Genomic DNA, 19,652 nt, shown 5'->3' with positions numbered 1-19,652 from the left:
CATCTTCTCCCCTCTGTGTTCTCACCCCATGACATTCGCAAGGTCAACACCTTGCTGAGTGACAAGATGGAGCACAGACTAATACAGAGGGAATTTTTTGTTCAGGACGGAGTCTGGTACATGCACAGATACAAATCAGAACAGATTGAACCACCCAAGGATGGCACAGAAATATTTCAGAAACAAAACTTGGCTGAGCTTCTGCCTGGGATTCAATTAGTCATCCAGGCTAATCTTTCATAGCAAAGCACAGCTTGTTAAACTAGGATCCAAAGTTCAACTAGAAAGCTGGATGAGCCAGGAATAGGCTGTCTTGTAATATATTGGGAACACACTTCTGTCCATTTCCTACGCTGACTGAGATGCTTGCTCATTCACTTCTGATAGCATTCACAATCTGATTGATTTCCAAGCCAGTCCAGGAGGATGTAGAGTTACTTCTCTTTGTTTTATCAGGTAGGGTATAGTTTTAAAACCAAATACTATTGGCATGTTTTCATGGTTAAACCAGGGAATTCCCTAGGTAATTGTGACTGGAGAGGCCCCTCTGAATTTTGCATATTTCATCTGTTGTATAGAGCCCTGCTAGTGAATTACAGGGTCCCCTCATAAAGGAAAAAAACACAGAATGAATTCCTCTGTCTTCGTACTCTGTATGGCCAAGGAAGTGTTCTCTGGGAACTATAAGGACCTGTTCAGTGTGTACAGATGATATGAATCTGAGACTGAGGAAAGTTGTTTTTATAACAACATCAAATTTTAGCTCCTTCCATGATCAAACTTTATAATATATTTTGTCTTCTGGGTAAATATATATCCAGCAGGACTAAGGCAGTGATTTCCCCCCTATATTCTGCACTGGTGAGGCCACATCTCGAATACTGTGTTCAGTTTTGGGCTCCTCGCTAAAAGAAAGACATTGAGGTGCTGGAGCGTGTCCAGAGAAGGACAACAGAGCTGGTGAAGGGTCTGGGACACAAGTCTTATAAGGAGCAGCTGAAGGAACTGGGGTTGTTTAGCCTGAGGAAAAGGAGGCTCAGAGGGGACCTTATCACTCTCTACAACTATTTGAAAGGAGGTTGTAGGGAGGTGGGAATCAGCCTCTTGTGCCAGGTAACAAGTGAGAGGACTAGAGGAAGAAGCCTCAAGTTGTGCATGGGCAGGTTTAGACTGAATATTAAGAAAATTTTTTTCACTTAAAGGGTTGTCAAGAACTGGAACAGGCTGCCCAGGAAAAGTGGTTGAATAAATACCACCATCCCTAGAGATATTTAAAAGATGTGTAGATGTAGTACTCAGGAACACGGATAGTGGTGAACACAGCAGTGCTAATAGCTGGACTGGATGACCTTAAAGGTCTTTTCCAACCTAAATGATTCCAGAAATTTTAAATTCTATTCCACCTACAGACACACACAAAATCCTAACTAGTGGCCTGTGCCAGGTCTTTCGATGGTTATGATATCAAAGGAAATGGTATCTAGACATTCAGTCAGATGTGGAGAAATTGTAGCAAAAAGCATGTCCATACACTCAAGCCTCAGCATTTGAAAAGCAGAAGAGCCATCCTACACCATGGAGGCATTCAAGCAGGTGGAAGTCTATCAGGATGGATACTAGCAACAGATCTTTGTGGGATCCAGGCCCAGACAGAGCCTGAGGCAGCAGCACAGAAGGCTGCCCCTAATGCAGGCTTCAGTAACAGTGTTCTGGTACAGCAGAACACATGGAGTAATTGAGATAATACAGCTGGTAATGGGATAGAGTAGCACCTGCTGATTGCTTTGCAAACAAGACTGATCTGAGAGAAATAGAAATTCAAGCAATATTACAGACACAACATGAGTTGTGGTGAAATCTCTGGAAATAATGTGGGAAGGCATCACAGAAAATTTTTAAACAGGGACTTGAAGAGTTTGTGTAGCAGCAGAGCTTACACAAAGTTGTCCCATGTCTAATAGATGGTATGGAAGAAAAAACAGAACATTAAGAGTGGAGAAGAGAGGCTATGGAAGCACGAAAAGAAAAAAAAAGTATGCTATCATGGGAGAACATGTAGGTGGAAATATGATCACTGTTGTACACAGGAGCAGAGAAATGTTTAAATAAAACACGTCCAGCTGGTTTATACTGCTACTGTTTTTAAGTGAAGTGAAACCATTGAGACAGAAGCCCTGTTCTGTGTATTTAATCATTTCCCAGGGAGTGGGATGTTTGAAGCTTTGGGAAAATACATCAGAAAGAGATGAGAAAAAGATTCAAGGAAACAGCATGGGATTGAAGAAGATTTTAAATATTTTTCAGGGCAATAGGAGGCTGAATATATGGAGTGTGCAGTTGTCTTCAGAGATGGATGTCTCTTTAGTATGCTGTTAGTCAGCTGTATCTTTCAAGCTTGATTAATGCTTAATGTGATTGTCTTTAAAACCTGTCAGCATTTGGCATAGATCAGATAAGTGACTGTGACAGAAGTGCAAATATTTGTACTGCAGTTTTGTATCCTGATGTGGTTATGATTAATAAGTTTTGCTTATGCACCTCCAGAGATTGTTTTGTAAATTATCCTGCTTGGATATATTAAATTTATATTAAATCAAAATGCTCAAATATGTTTTCCTATGGGTTTACTATTTTAAATAAATAGGCAGCAACATTGCTTACAGGACCTACCTGGAACATTTTAAAAATCATGTCAAAGTTGAACAAATTAAAATGATCTGAAAGAGATCCAGCCACGGGAGATATCCCCTGATAAGGGTGGGAAATGGGAGTAAAAAATCATTAAAAACAATAATTTTCAGGAAAATAGAAGAGGAAAATAGAATTTTTCAGTCAAGCTAACAATAAATTCCAGATGCTGTAAAATGTAAAATTATCACAAATCGAGTTGTAAAAAAAGTTAATTATTTGGAGGTAGAGAGGAAAGGAAGAAGGAGTTGTTAACTAAAGGAGCCGTGATGCACTAGAGAAGTTTTTTGCTATCACCTCTTTATCTGAAGGACACAAAACAATGGGGTCTTCCAAATCGGGTAAGCTATTAAAATGCAAAGAGGAGAAAAGCAAAGCTTTTGTTTTGCCTGATATTCAGGCAATCTCCTGTTACCATAGGTATGTAATGGATCTTGGTAACATCAATAAAGATAGAATCACCAACCATATTGTGCTGAAACAGAAGCCAGGAGTTTCTCCAAAATCATAGCTAAAATTGAGTTAAAGCAACTGAGGAGAGTAGCTGGGAAAGACAGCTAGTAGAAGATGAAAATACACATTGATATTATTGATATTGATCAGATTACAGATTCTAATTAGAGGCTAGAGTATTAAAGGAGCCTTAGGGTCAGAGAGAGGAAAACTCCCCATTGCCTTTTAGCAGTAAGGCACTCTGTTCTTTTGGGATTCAGTTTCCAGAGTGAGATAATTGCAACTTCTTGACCAGAAATGACATTTAATCCAATGGAAGTTTAAACTACTCATGTAAAGGAGACAGTGCAGGTAATGATGCTGTCCTTATTGGGTTTCAATCCAACTGTTACACTTCCAACTCTGATAGTAAGCTACTTCCTTTTCCTCTCCTACACAGGGTTTCACAATTTTCTCTCCTCTTCACATTGATTCTGCAAAAGACCGATTTCCTCTAAGGATTCTTATCTATGAATTCATATCCTTCCTCTTTGGAACTTACCTGCCTTCTCCTAGCCAGTTTTTTCCATATGCAGTTCAGAGTCAACAAAAGGTACAGGCACAGTATGAAAATGTTTGTTAGAATGAAAATGACAAAATGAGAGGAGACACTTGGCAATGATAAGGAAGATCAAAATAAAACATATTCTATATCTAAAAATAAGGTCCTTATTAAAGCAAAGTTTTTTAAATTATTCCTAAATTACTCTTTATCTCTGCTCTGCAGTGTAACAAGCCTGGAAACTTCCTTGCTCCCACATCTGGCTTGACATCAACTATAGATAGACGAAGAGTTTTACATAAATATTTTTAACACAAGTCCTGTCTGCATCTGATCTCCTCCTGTAAGTCTAGTGGATTTTTCTAGGTAGAACTTCAGATCATCATATCCTCAAAACAAACCTATGCATTATTCCAGAACTCCTCAAAGGACAATCTTCCTTTATCAAACAAAGAGCATAACCATTTGGATAGATATGTGTGGCATTTCAGATTGTTTTGGACCCTGCAAAGAAGTTTTGTTGTTTTTTTCAAACTGACAACCATGAATGTTTGCATACAAATACAGCTTTGGAATGTAGTTACATTCTTCTATATTTGCTGATTGCAAAGAGTGAAACTGTATCTCAAAAGTTCTGAATTCATAAATTGCAAACAGTCTGTCAGTAGTGATTATTTCTCCCCAGACAACAGAATGACAGCAAAGTTATTGTCTACATTTTAATGATCTGAAGACTAATGGATTCACTAGGAAACAAAATATCTATATAAGCCAGATAGCCCAATCTGTCCTTTTAAGTTTTCAGACAGCAGATTATGGGCTATGAATTATCAAACCTTTTTCTAATTTTGGTGACTGAATCCTTACAAGTGCAATGTTCAGCTTCTGATTCTGCTGCTGTTTGTGTAAGTTTCAGTACATGTCATGCACTGAGAACTCTGTGAGGGGCTCCCTCCCCTCAAAAGGAAGCTCACCAGGTCAATGTGTTCTCAATTGCAAATTGAAAATAGCATCCCTGAGCCACCACATTTGGTGTTTTGTTTTGTTTTGGGGGTTTTTTTGTTGGATTGTTTGGGGTTTTTTTAATGAAACTATTTGAAAAAGCAACTTATCTGGTGAAAACTTAGAAGTGAAGTTCTCAGGCATTAAAGCTGTTAGGCGTGGTCTCCAGATTCAGGATCTTGGATTTAGATGCCTAAATCCTATCTAAATTCTATTGTGAGTTCAACATTTTCATATATTATGTTCAATTTAAGAAGTGATTTAAGGTATATCTTCTCTGTTGATCTTATTTTCAACTCTTCCTGGATTTCAGCACAAGCCATCCCAGTATTCAAGTTTGAAAGTACTTTCATCTGTAGATGGATTGTCAGATATGCACAAGGATTAGAGAGTGGGTCTTTGTTGTGTTTATTTTTAACTTTTAGCTGTTATCTACCTGCTTCAGAATAAAGGAGCATGCAAAATACCCTTGAAATTCTGATATACATTCAACATCTTTCTGAATATTTTCCCTGCTGACAAGCAAGTTCACAACATCTGGGAGAAAAAAAAAAAAAACTCAAAAAATCTCATAGAACTATGGGATATGCACACAGGAAACAAGGACAGAAATTGGAATGGTGCCTCATCCTCAAATGCTGGTCAGTCAAGCATATTTGGTTGCTCAGACAGAGGCAATAAGCAGTCACAATGAAGAGATGATCTTAAACCATAAAACTTACCTTTTTTCACAGTGCCTTAGGTGTCTCAGCCTTTAAAATGGTAAGGGTGATTTATCTGCAGTTCCGTAGCTTGCCCCTCACAGCTTTGAAGCCTTTCACCTCAGCTGCCGTGACAGTTTTCCCAGAGCCTCTGTGGCGATGTTCCCTCTGTTGTTCTCATCCTGCTATTGTCTTGCTGTTATTCTCATGGCCTTGCATCTGTAAACCCCAGTAAGGCCCTCATGGTGAGTTTTCATTTGAGCTCACATGGGTGTAAGACTTCACCCCTCCTCAACCCACCCCCTTCCTACTTCATGGTTGCAATTTTTGGTTTATATTAGGGGACCAAACAGTACTCATGTACAAAGCTTTAACAAGCAGACATCACCTGTGCCTGATCAAAGCATGCTCCAAGCAGCACTAATAATCTAAGCAGGAAGAACCAAGAATTAGTTCCAAAATCCTTCCTTAAATCTGCCCCAAATTTTTTTTTTTGTGAGCTTTCCCCAAAATTTAAGATTAGCTGAATCACCTTCATAAATGGAAAGACAATCAGTGGTTTCATCACTGTTAGTTAACTCTACTAATTACTTTTAATTGGAGGCACATGGAGAACAGAAATGTGACTCAAAACAGTCAGCATGGCTTCACCAAGGGTAAGTCCTGCCTGATCAACACAGTGACCCTTCTATGATGGAGAAACTACAGCAGTGGACAAGGGAAGTGTTACAGAAGGCATCTGTTTGGAATTCTGTAAGACCTTTGACATGGTCCCCCATGACATCCTTCTCTCCAAATGGCAGAGATATGGTTTTGATGGGTGAACTGTTTGATGGATAAGGAATTGGATGGGTGGTCACATCCAGACTGTACTGGTCAACGACTTGATGTCTGAATAGAAATCAGTGATGCCTGTGTCCCTAAGGGATCCATGCTGAGAGCAGCACTGTTTAATTTTATCAGCAGCAACATAGATGCTGGGATGAAGTGCATCCTCAGCAAGTTTGCAGATGACATCAAGCTGAGTGGTGCTGCTGACACATGTGAGGGATGGGGTACCATCCAGAGGAACCTGGACAAGATAGAGAAGTGGGACCAAGGGAACCTCATGAGATTCAACAAGGCCAAGTGCCCTGGATTGAGACAAACCTCAGTGTCAATATAGGCTGGGAGATAAACTAATGGAGCAGCCCTGCTGAGAAGGACTCAAGGCACTGGTGGATGAGAAGATGTACATGATCCAGCAATGTGCACTTACAGCCCAGACATCCAGCCGTATCCTGGCTGCATCAAAAGAAGCCTTGCCAGCAGGTCAAGGGAGGTGATTCTCCCCCTATGTCCTCCTTTTGTGAGATTCCACCTCTGGAGTATTGCATCCATCTCTGGGGTCCTCAGCACACGAAAGACTTGGACCTGTTGGAGTGAGTCCAGAGGAGGGCCATAAAAATAACCAGAGGGCTAGAGCACCTCCTGTGAAGACAGGCTGAGAGAGTTGATGTTGTTCACCCTGGAGAAGAAAAGCCTGCCAGAGCTAAGGAAGACGCCAGGGAGACCTTATTGTAGCCTTTCAATACTTAAAGGAATTTTTAAGAAAAAATGGGACAGGTTTTAATATGGCCTGTTGCGACAGGACAAAGGATAAAGGTTTTAAACTAAAAAGGAGAAATTTAGATTAGATATAAGGAAGGCATTTTTTACAATGAGGGTGGAGAAACACTTCAACAGAAAGGTGGTGGATTCCCTATACCCAGAAACATTCAAGGTCGGGTTGGACAGGGCTCTGAGGAACCTGGTCTAGTTGAAGATATTGCTGCTCATTGCAGGGGTCTTGGACTAGATGACATTTAAACATTATTTTCAACCCAAGCTATTCCATGATTCTGTGAAATTATATCATGCAGATCCAGCTCAAGGCTTCTTGGCAGCACAGGAAAATCTGAAGATTTTCACCCTGAAATGAACATGTAAAAAGAGCAAAAGAAAGAGGCAGAGAGTAGTCCTTGGAAAGAGGGGTCTCACTGCTTTTACTGCCAAAAGTAAATAGGATGTTTAGGGTGAACGATTTTTATTGGGTTTTTTGATTTGCTTTTCATGAATGTGGTCCCCTTTCGCTCCTCAGTAGTTAATCCCTTCCCGTCCATCCTGACGACAACTCCTAATTTAATCAACAGGAATCCTGTTATTGCTTGACAGAGGCCTCCACAAAATAGACAGCTGCACCATTGCTATTTTTTTGCCCTTTTGATGTTTGGTTCTTCTACCCAGCTCTTTACTTATGCTGATTAGCTGGTATTTTGGACAGATACAATGGCACTCACTGGCAATAGGTCAGTGTATGGCAACAAACATCCATCTCTGAAACACACTCTCAGAATGTTTCCAAAAACTGATCGTTTGTGATTTAGTTTCCAGCAATTACTGACCACAGTCCATCAATAAGTCATGGATGAATCATCCTGGATTGGCATCAGGAATTAATTACTATTTGTTGTTGATTATTAATTAACACCAATTGTTCACAAAGTCACTAGTAGTTACCAGCAATCACCAGTATATAGCACTAAAGATCATTCGCTTTGCCACTGTGTTTAATTGCAAAAAACCTTGATGTTTTGTACAAACAAATTCAACAAGTTTAGCACATGACAAGTTATTTATTGTCAATACATATGGACAGAATACTGCTGCAGCCAAAGGATGTCCAAAGGCACTCTGCTTTTCCTCTCAATCCAGAATCCCAAATGTCTAGATTTCTTCAGAATGGCATTTGCAACACGCACATTTGATGGCCTTTTCCAAGTATAAATTGCACACAAGCAGAAAAAACATGAAATGTCAAGAAAGAGATTTCTAGCAAGCACCTGAGTTTCAGAACAATATTCAGTAGTTGCTCTTAAAGCCTTTGTTTATGATCTTGTAAATCATTGGTGCACAAGATAGTAACCAAAGACTTTGGAAATATTCAGTATACATAATACCACTCCAAACATCTGTGAGAGTGCTCTGTAAACTCTGGACAAATTTATCAAGGCAAATTACAAAAAGCATTGGTATAGAAAAATGAATGACAGTTATAAATATTGCATGGGATTGTTGATCTACAGAAGAATGCCACCTTCTAGTTCACAGTAAATCAGATTCTTTAAAGCATTTGAAGAATACCCAAACTGTTGGATGGATAGGCATAAAGATTTCTCACCCAAATAATCTTGCAATATCAGTTACCCTCCTGAGTAAAGAAAATCTGACAGAAATTTAATACCCTACAGTGTTATATCTGACATTTATGGATGTAATCATATACCATTTTTCTCTGTATAGGGTCACCATTGCCTCTAATTAGATAGACAAAATTATTCCTCATTTTGAAATGCAGATTCTATTGTTGTTATGTTTTATTTGACATAATCTCTTGTGATGACTGACATACATTACGTACATGTGTATTAGATCACCACTCCTTGCTAATTATATATATTTATTCTTAAAGATTTAATTAAAAAAACCTTTGAAAGATACTGGCAACAATCGAAATTTTGATTCTTCATGTCTCCCCCATGAAGACATCCCCCTGCAGCTTAACAAAATGAAAAATTGAGATGTAACAGAGGCTCTCTCCTCCTTATACTTCTCTTCAACACATTTGTCAGTATCCTCTCATCTCTATTCAAAGTCTGTCAACATGTGGAGATAGGAAGTGATCTGGAAGTGTACTTCATAAGAAGAAGGAAACATATTCATGCCAAATGGCCCTCAGAGGGAATGCATCAACTGGGAGAGGGCATCTGGTAAGTCCAAATCAACTCAAATTTCTTGTCTGCAGAGATTCTCAAAAAATGCTGTCACATGGTAAGGGGTGAAGAACCAAAACCACAGGCACAAGTCCTGCACTACTGCAGGATTCGAGACTTATTAAGATCAGTAGTTCAAAATTAAATTCTTGTGCTTTTAATCTTATACTGTAGTACATCTCAGGCTTACACAATTCAGTTTAGGTTTTTCAAAACATTAGAAATATTGGTAGCACCATAAAGGCAATAGGAGGAAATCAGGGTTCCTGAGTCACTGGTACCACATAATCTGCGAAGTCCTTCTATTTAGTAAATAAGTTTGTCGTGTACTAGACTGTAACCAGAATTGGAGCACATGGCTGCAGAAAAGCTGAGAAGTACTGATTAGAAATTGTCTTTTAAACAAAGCATTAGAAAGTAGTAAATATCACCTTCATTTTTGATTTTAAACACATCACCAAAACTTACTGTGCAGCATATGACGTCACATTCTTTGGTTTGGAAAAATAAATAGTAAAATATCACAACAGTATTTTCAACTGCAGCAGAAACACTCATACGTCATTGTACAGGATTCTGAATTGACTCTGTAGATATGGCATAAAGTTAACTTCATCTGCCTGAAATTAAAAATATGTATTTTTTATGCCAGATTCCCAGTTGGTATATCAGGCATTTTGAGATCTGTGCAAACACTTATGTGAGGCACTGCCTGAATTATGTTCTTTATACCAAATGCTAAAAAACGTGTTGCATTCATCTCAACAATGACTGAAGCAGAACATCAGCAGCTGAGCAGAGTGTGATAGAACTGTAGAGACAAAATAAAATATGCCAAGTAACAGCAGTGGAGCTAACAGTTTCCAATTCCTCCTTTTCCTTTGTCTTCCAGCAAAGCACAATTAGATCCTTTGTAAGCTTTACCTTGAATATCTTTGACTAATTAAGCCATTTCAGCCATGTGCTGGTTCTCTACTGCAAACAGAACTTTGGAAGGCAAATATGATTGGCAGCACCACAATGACTCAGTAATATGTGCTAAGAGGAAAATATGATAAACCGTTTACTCATTCTCAGTAAAATATATGTACTTTCAGCAATTTATTAATGTGTACATAACTATATCTGCACAAGTAAAGACACTAGATATGTTAAAATAACTTACTTTAAGAAAAAAAACAACCAAACAAAAAACCCCAAACCTCCAACCACATCATGATATACAAATATTTCCCAGAAATTTTTGTTCTAATGATGCCAAACAAGCCAGATATCACTTTTTTTTTGCCCAGATGGTGATTGAGCACTGGAACAGGCTCCCCAGGGAAGTGGTCACAGCACCAAGCCTGGCTGAGTTCAAGAAGTATTTGGACAATACTCTCGGGCACATGGTGTGACTCTTGGGGTGTCCACCAAAGGGCCAGGAGCTGGACTCAGTGATGGTTCTGGGTCCCTTCCAACTCAGCATATTCTGTGATTCTATGATTCTACAAAACATTGAAAAGGATGGGGTGGTTGGACAGTAGATTGGTTGTGAATACTACCACATTTACAAAGACATTAGGCAGCATGTATGCACTATGATATTACATCACATGTGATCTGATCACCTTTTGCCATCGCTTAAACAACATAAGAGATCTTAGTTTTAGCCTACTCAGAGTAGAGAAATTTTTCTGGCCTGAAATTATGGCACTCCAGCCTCCCTACTGGCTCTCTATAGTCTCAGGCATAAACACCTGCCATGACTATTTTATAATCTGCCCATACAGAACAAAGAGCCAAAGTGGCATAAGTTCAACAAATAACATACTGCAGAATATCAAGAGGAGGTAGTTCTTCTCACCAGAGCGCCTAGAGGATCAATTAATGCAAACGTTAAGTTTCAAACATAATCCGATTCCCCATCACCAAAAAACTATTTAACCACACTTTGTAGCAACTACTGAAATGTTTTCAGAGAACAGCTCATCTTCAGGGCTGTTACTATGTGATTACACCTCCTCTGTCAGAGTAAGAACACAGACCCAGCTCCTCTGTTATTGCCACTGTATTTCCTGAGCTTTCCTTGGTCCCACTTTAGAATCTCTTGCCCTTTACTACTGGCCACAGCAGGTGGGAAGTGAAACAGAAAGAGGAAGGAAAATGGAAATCTGGATGATGCAAGATTTTCTAGTCTTCAGTCAGAGAATAAGTAGTGTCTCCAGGGTTAATTTAAGTTGATATGAACTATAGTGACCAAATAACAAACCTAATGGAAAAAAGGGTTCAACTTTCTAGCGTGGGTAGGGCTTTAATTGCATTTTTGTCTTTCTAATTTTACTCCTAGCAGGAAAGCTGTAATAATTGAAGAACAATCAGCCTTGGGGCTCTTTATTTTCTGCTGCTTCTTAATAGTTTATTCAGGTTAATGAGGTGTGCCTCTACTAACCTTGATTGTAAAGGGGTTAGGGAACTGACTTGCCATCTACACACCAATAAGAACTCCTTAGCAGAATCTAGTGGTGCTTTAGGAATCCCCTAATAATTTCTTTTTGCCCTTGATCAACAGGAGTTTTTAACACTAAAATGTGTCTCTGTTAAGATAAGTTTTTTACTGCACATGAATGCACTACTCAAAAGAAGTTTTTAAGTCCTGAAGGACTCTTGAGCTTCGTCTGAGTACCACATTTTTCTTTGCTACCTACCCTATTTAGTCTTCATTTCCTACTCCAGAGAAAGTTGTCTTTTACTTTGTTGAAGTACTTAATGAGTGTAAAAGACGTTTTGACCCTTAGGGAAGAAAACAACTTGCAAAGTTCAATATATTTTATATTGCACTACATTAAGGAAGGGTGTATGAATAAATATGCTGTGCACTAGCTCTGTAGTGCTCCTATTACAACTGATTGCAGCTTTCCTACTGCCTACCTCTGCTGTTTCAGGTTGCAGAGAAAATCAGCACATTTTGAATGTCTAGCCAATCTGTCACTTCATCTTTGGTTTCTGCACATGAAAGAGAACAAAAACTGACATATATTTGCGAAGACATTATTTACCCTGAAGTGCATGTTTGCTCATTGGCTTTATCTGAGCCACTGGAAAACTGTGCATGTTGGGGAAGACGTACCTCTCACATCACTGAGCCACAGCCACAAAACAAGAAAGGCCTCAAAGCAGAGCACGAAAGGCATCTGCCAACGCCATTGCAGTCAACCATTCCTCTGCTGCCCTGAGGAAACTAAAACATAGTCTATGTCTAAAGTAGCACAGAGGCTGCTATTTCTTGCAGGATTTGTGTTCAGTACTAACAGCACCTCAGCAAGTTACAGTAAGGAGTGGGAAGTAGCTCTGCAGATTTCAAGAATCTGAACATTGGGGTAGTGCATAATGATGTTGGCACACAATAACACTGTCAGACAAGAGTTCACTTGTCCCTGCATAGACAGACTTTATGAAATAAGAGGTTTCCTAGTCTATACTTTCTGTGATTAACAACCTTACTATTTGTCAGCTTATAAGGATACTTTTGCTATATGAAGACAAAAAATGATGAAAAAACAAGACTTTTGTTTCATGTTTTGTTTGTTATTGATAATGCTCATGGTGTTTGAGATTGCTTGGTTTAAAATGTTCATTACAAACTTCTACACTTTTGCCACTCACTAGGCTTGGCTGTTTCAAGAGTATCTTTCTCAGATCACCTGTCCGACTCAGTCAATCATAATGTTAACAATATTAACATTAATTAACATTGAATTCTCAATCTATAACAAAGACTTGTAACTAAGTTCAGACATTACTTTGAGTAGTTCATCCTCTATGATTCTGCAGATTTTTACATGGTGGCTTCAGTAGACAATAGATAAGTGATTCAGTGTAGCAGAGGCACGTCTTGCAGTTCAGCCATGTTGACTTGGCAATCCTTTGTGCGTGTACTTAATATTTCAACACTCTTTTCCATCAAATCACTTGACTGAACACAACACAGATTAGCATTTATACATACATCTAGTTGCAGAATGCTTAATTTCACTGCCACACAAATTATCACCCAATTGTAAAACGTCATTGCTTGAGGTATATCATCTCTAGAGAAAATGGATATGCACATTCTGGAAAGGCTACCTCACAGAAATTAAAATATCTTTCAGAATTTCATTTTTGTTGTGCTATCAATATGGAAATTTGGCTGGATTACACTTGTGTTTTTGCAGGTGCAATGCCTTAAAGTATCCTAAGTGTTGTTCTCTTTCCGTTTACTTTTTGGTCCTCAGATGAACTTTGTGTAATTTTTTTTCAGTGTTGTTGCATAACATTTTAATGATCATATCCTAGTCTTGAAAATTCCCCCTAACAAAGTAAAGAAGGCCCAGAGTGTTTTCCAAATCTCACACTAGGAAGAATTTCAGATACATATTTCAGATTCCCTACTCTCGGCATTAGTACTGGAAGTCTTGTTTCACATTTTGTCCCGGATAGAATAGTTCTTTGAAAGGAAGATTGATACTCCTAGAATCTAGGTTGGAAGTTTTCTCATATACTTTAGCTACAATATCCCATGTTTATATTCTGTTTAGAGAACATACATATGAGTGTTTAAAATTAATCTCTATTGTTTTCAGGCATCTTTTTGTTAAGGACAATAAGTCATTTATCGACAGCTTCAGCTAACATGGACCTCTATGAATAGACGCAAAATTTCTCATACTCATAGATTAAATATGAGGTACTTAGCAATTACAATGTTAGTCTCCAGTTCTGATCATGCTGTCATCTGTATCATAACAAGGTTAGTCTTACACTTCCTGAGGACAACAAATTTACAGTTTCTTTAATACCTTAATTTCATTCAGCTCTATTCATATTTGGATCCTGTGAACACAGTTCCACCAGAATACTCAAAGGCCTCTGAGCATCTACAGTAGGTACTAATTTCCCTACATTGCTCATGACCATGCCTGGGAATCATTAAAAAAAAATCATAAGGATCATATTTTATATACAAGTACAAGAATGCTGGTAGAAGCCTTAGCCTTGTATGACCTGCTTGAGCACCTTGTGTCTCAGAATGTTATTACTTATACATATAATTCACATTTTTGTTTATGTTTTGCCTGCTTTTCAAAGCTACTTGAAGCCTATAGTCATGCTCTTCCACAGCATGTCCACGAATCAAAACATAGCCTGTCAAGACCCACTCTCTATGCTGTCAAAGGTGTTCTTTATTTTCCATTGAAAAAAAGTCAGGTGCCAAACAAATCCCAGAAGACAGTGTGTAGAAACAGCATTTCCTAACAATAAAGTTTGCTCTGTTTCTTAGGGTTACTGGCCAAAATCTGTTGATACCAAATATTTTTCCAAAGTTGATACATCCACCAGAAAAAACATGTAAGAATGTCCAGGTTTAACTGGTTAAAAACATTAATATCTGTATATATATGTATTTTGTTGTTTGGAGTGAATAGATAGGAAAGAAGTATTCATTCTTTTGTCTGTAGTGACTGATATGTAATGCCATCTCTCTTGATTCTTCTGCTTTTTCTGTGATTTTGAGGGAAGAGGCATCTCTAGAATTTTTCAAGGGTCTTGTAAATAGGCTTCTCCTCCTCTATTCTGTTCTCTTTAAAAAGATTCTCCACATCCTGGAACACATTTCTGATATTTTCTTCTGTTGTTTGAATTTTCTGTTTTCTCAATAGTTGTATATTTTAATGAACTATACATTTTATTTTATGCAGTTTTAGGAGCTGAAGCTTTAGACATTTGTTATTTACCCATGCATTTATTTCATATGCTTACTCAGTGGGGCTTACTGTAGTAAGCCTGAATGTAAGGGAAATCTTCAGTTTTTCCCACTTATCTGACACTATCAGTGTTTCTCCTACAGTACTAGTATTTTCTGGGATTGTGGTGACTTGAGTACTGATCTCCAGCTTTGTCCAAAACTGTCCATTATTCCCCTGAGATTCCTTATCTGCAGTGATACTGTTGTTGTTCTTTGTTCATGTTATGAGCATAAATTGTTACAACTTACTAAAAGCTGTTAATGCATTTGCCTTGATTTTTTTCAAATATGAGGCAGCTCTTCAGCTTGTGGCATTTCTCACAAGAAGCACAATTTACTGGGCTAATTTCAGTCTTCAGCTTTTCTTTGCCTGTTAGCTTAGGGTTTTGCAATTCCTTGTCTGATCTGTGCCTCAGTTACCTCTCTAATTTACCAGAAGGTCTCACCAGATTTAAGAATTTACGTATTCATGTATGTTTTCAACTTCTTTTTATATTATTTTATACACATCACTTATACATCTTTTTAAAGCATGGAGTTACTATGTGCAGTTCAAAAATGCAGTCTCAAAAAGACATATTTTTCCATAATTAATGGAAAACAATGGAAAGATCAGGCATTTCCAAAACAACTGTTATCAAAAGTATTTTCAGACTGCCCCTTAATTTCATTTTTTTTTGCAAGAATAATATGCTTAATTTTTTTTCAGTTATTTTCCATGGGTTTGCAGGTTTTAGGTGTGATGGTGATTAAACCTACTCTCTTCTTTTGTGCAGAAGCTTTTATTCATCGGCAATCACCAGAGCTGAATTTAATAACATTCTCTTCATTCACTGTCTATATTGTATCAATATGCTCGCATTGCTGCAGATGAACCTCTATGCAACAACCAATTCAAATGTCTTATGCAAGAGTCTCTTTCTCTTACATTACAATTCCCATGGCTCCTGCACTGTTGTCTACTGGGAAAAAAAACCACAAAAGACAAACAAACAAACAAACAAACAAAACCCCTAAGAATTGTGTTGTGAATCTCCCTACACATTTGCTTTGAAGATGAGTTCAATCAGAGGAAGCCAAAATTCTAAATTCTACCTTTCATGTTCATAAATACATCTTCCTAAATGGGTATTTTATGGGGATTAGTATGAGTATATTTCCTGTGCTAGCCAGAAACAAGTCTCTATGGGAATCTCTTTCAGTCTAACATCTGAAATCTTGGTGTTTCCTCACTTTGCAATAGTATATGAGAGGCATATCTTGTCTTCAGCTTGCTCTCAGTTCTCTTGCTCTCAGTTCAGTAAAAGAAGTTGTGGTCCCAAAGTACAAGCATTTTGTGACCCTGTGAAGAGGGCAAATTTTGAATTTTGCCAATTGTGATAGTTTGTTGTAAAAACAATTTTGCTGTGCAAAATAGTTACTTTTCTTGAAAGTACATTTCCTCAACATTCTGGCAAAATTCACAGCAAAGCCATAATTCCATAATGTTAACATTGAAACTAGTTTTCTTCTATGTAATAAAATAGCAAGACTATTATAGTTTACTGTGTCATCACAAAACAACAACAACAACAACAAACCAAACCAAAACAAAAACCACACACACATACAAAAAAAAAACCCTCAAACCAACCAACCAAAAAACAAACCAACCAACCAACCGAAAAAAAACCACCAAAAAAGCACCAAGAAGATCAACCATTACTTCACTGAACTATCATGATCTCTGGTACATTAATTTTTTTAAATTAAAAGAACTAGGAAACATTCATTGATGACTGCCCCATCACAACAGTGACACTATTTGACTCACAGATTTGTTCCCCTTTTAGTTAGTAGCAAACCAGTTCAGTCACCTTCCAAGATGAGCTTTGTCAGAGCACCCCACAACCTTCCTCACTCGTGCAGTTGTTCTGTTAGCACTATTGATTCAATTTAGCTTGACTCCTCAAAATAGGCTGTCTCTATTTGCTTATGCTCAGAATTGTAGACCAAAAATACACACGTGATCACAATTATTTCATCTGCAGTTATCGCCTGGAGTTTAAATCCTGGTCTACAAGAATTGGCAGAGGTTAGAATGACTTAGGCAGAGCCAAAGTTCCACATGCAGGTGTGTCACAACAATACATTTAATTTTTTTCTGAAACCTCCTCATCCGAGGCATTGCACACACCACGTTCCACATTAAATAAATTTTAATTGGTCAAAATACCTGTGCATCTTGTGTTATCTTCTTGAAGATCAAGTATGTTGGAAAAATGATGGACATTTACAATGATGTTTGAAGTACAAAATTAGGTAAATGTTTAAAACACAAGGTTGTGTGGGTAATCCTTATATCAAATCCAAATGAACTCTCATTCAGTAAACACGGAAGAACTTTCTTAAGTTCGTTAGAGAAATTTCTAACCTCATTTCCTTAACACTAAAAATTAAGAGCACCGTAAATGTACAGAAAGACTGAAACACTGCACTCTCATTAGTTTTCAGTTACAAAGGTAATGAAGTAGAAAACACCATGCAGTTGGGGATTTACAAGCCTAAGAAGACCGGTAAATAAAATCAACAGATTAGCCCAATATTACTGAATCCTGCCATTTAAAGTCCCTTCTGGTGGACTTAACAGGCAATATATATCAGTTTTAGAAGAGGTGTTGGAATGAGTAGCATCTAAATCAGGAGAAGCACACAGAATCAAGCAGGCTGATAGAAATCTATCTTTTGATTGATGGCAGCAGTGCCTGCAGATTTTGGAGAGATTTATGCCAGGACCCAAGGAATATAATATTCCTCTTGAATTAACTAATTTTTGCAATCAATGTACTGTGAGTGGTACTCTGCTGCCAGGAAAGATTTGTGGCCTGCCTGAAGTACCAATTATCTTCTATTCTCTGCGGTAAAATTGTCTAGTAATGTGAGTGATAGCAGCAAATTTTACACATCACTGATGATGGAATTAAATGTACACTCCATCTTGTCTAATAACAAACTTTGTAAATAACATAAAATAAAACACAAAAAGGGAATCCCTGGGATTTATTCAAGAAAATCTAATTTAGTAGTTTTACTTGTTTTTTTCTTCCAATGATAGTTCTTATTGCAACTGACTTTTCAAACTTAGGTCATTCTAGAAAAGAGTATTATTGGGAGAAGCTAATTCTGTTCAATAAAATGTAAGCCAAGTAAGCATAATCTAAAGCCAGCCCAGTGTGAATTGAAAATTCTATCTAAACCACTGCTTTAAATCTAATCAGAACTCACTCTTGGCATGTACCATGGGAAGTCTTTTGAATTTTCTATGTTCAGTTTGTGTTCCAGATACTTGCTAACTCCCAGTCGTTGGCTGTGTGACTCTCTCATGTGATTCTGTCTCATTCACTCTAATCACAGTGTGGGAAAATAATGGATTCTTAATACAATTGATGGCTTCTTTCCTGACAGGTTCAGCTGATCAAACTGTCTAAATAACTCTGCGTAAGCACTGATTTACTTTAGAAATATTTCTTTCTAACTAAGCAAAAGATGCAGGTATTTGAGTGAAAAGATAGTAAATAAAACCACATTTTTTTCCCATTAAAAAAAAAAAAGTTCTGTGCCTAAAAAAGGAGGCTGAAATGCTGAAGACAAAATGTAGGTCAGACTTTAAAATGGCATGGAAATAATCATCACTGAGGTACAGAGAATGAGCTAAGTTTACTTTGAGTATTTGAGAAGCTGGAAGCATTTGAGAATTGTTTCTGGAGTGTACCCAAAAGAAAAATTTACTAAGGTCTTTAAATATGCTCCTGAGAATCAATAGGCCATAAGGGAATGCATCAGAAATGCCCTCAGTCCCAAGAAGAAATTTTCAAGGGCTAACACACATAAACACTCAGTCATTTGGAAGTTTATTTTAGAAAGCAGATGATTCCATAGGTCAATTTTTGTGTGTGTCTGTGTTTATCAGCAGTGAGATGGTTCTAGCTTTGACTGTGACAATTATAATTTTTATGTACACAGGGGATTATTTTATTTAAAAAAATAAAATCAAATCTGCAAATACAAAATGTATGTTGAATTTTTAACCTGACTAGTGTCATCAAATATCAAAGATTTTCATGTACATGTTGGAATAATATAGTCCACTAAACAGCTTGCTGCACTACATCCATCCCAGTTTCTCATTTTCAATATTTCTGTCTTTCATTGCACATCTCTTGGCTCAGCTGCTTGTAAATTGCTACAAGGTGTCCCAATTCAGACATGAAGCTGTAGGTGAGAATCTGAGGTGAGAAGAGAGTAGAACTACAGCTGTGATATCTTATTCATAGGCAGTATCCCTATGCACACTATTGAGGTGCACTAGCTAAATTATAGTTACACAAATAATGGTTTTCTTGGTTTTAAATGAAACACAATGTTTATCACAGTGCAGTAATACAACTTTTATCTTGACAATTGCCCTCTGCCTTCCTACTAGGCTCAGGCAAGCAGGTTCCATACTTCAGCAGTCAGAGGAATCTTCTTCTTCAGAGGAATCCTCTTCTTCAGAGGAAAACTTGGAATGAGCAGAATATGCAATGGGAATCACAAGGGGAGTGTGATCTCACTTGCATCTTACATCCATGCCACTTGTGTTGTCCTTGGAAGTTATGGAGACACAGGAGCAAATTAAGCAGCTTAGAGGGAGAAGTTGGTATCTGACTTTTAGGTTCAGGTGAGGTGAA

This window comes from Pipra filicauda, unplaced genomic scaffold (genome assembly GCF_003945595.2).
Source record: "Pipra filicauda isolate LSUMZ 115617 unplaced genomic scaffold, ASM394559v2 scaffold133_size2016399_pilon, whole genome shotgun sequence".
Classification (NCBI taxonomy): Eukaryota; Metazoa; Chordata; class Aves; order Passeriformes; family Pipridae; genus Pipra; species Pipra filicauda.
This window is presented reverse-complemented; position numbering follows the sequence as displayed.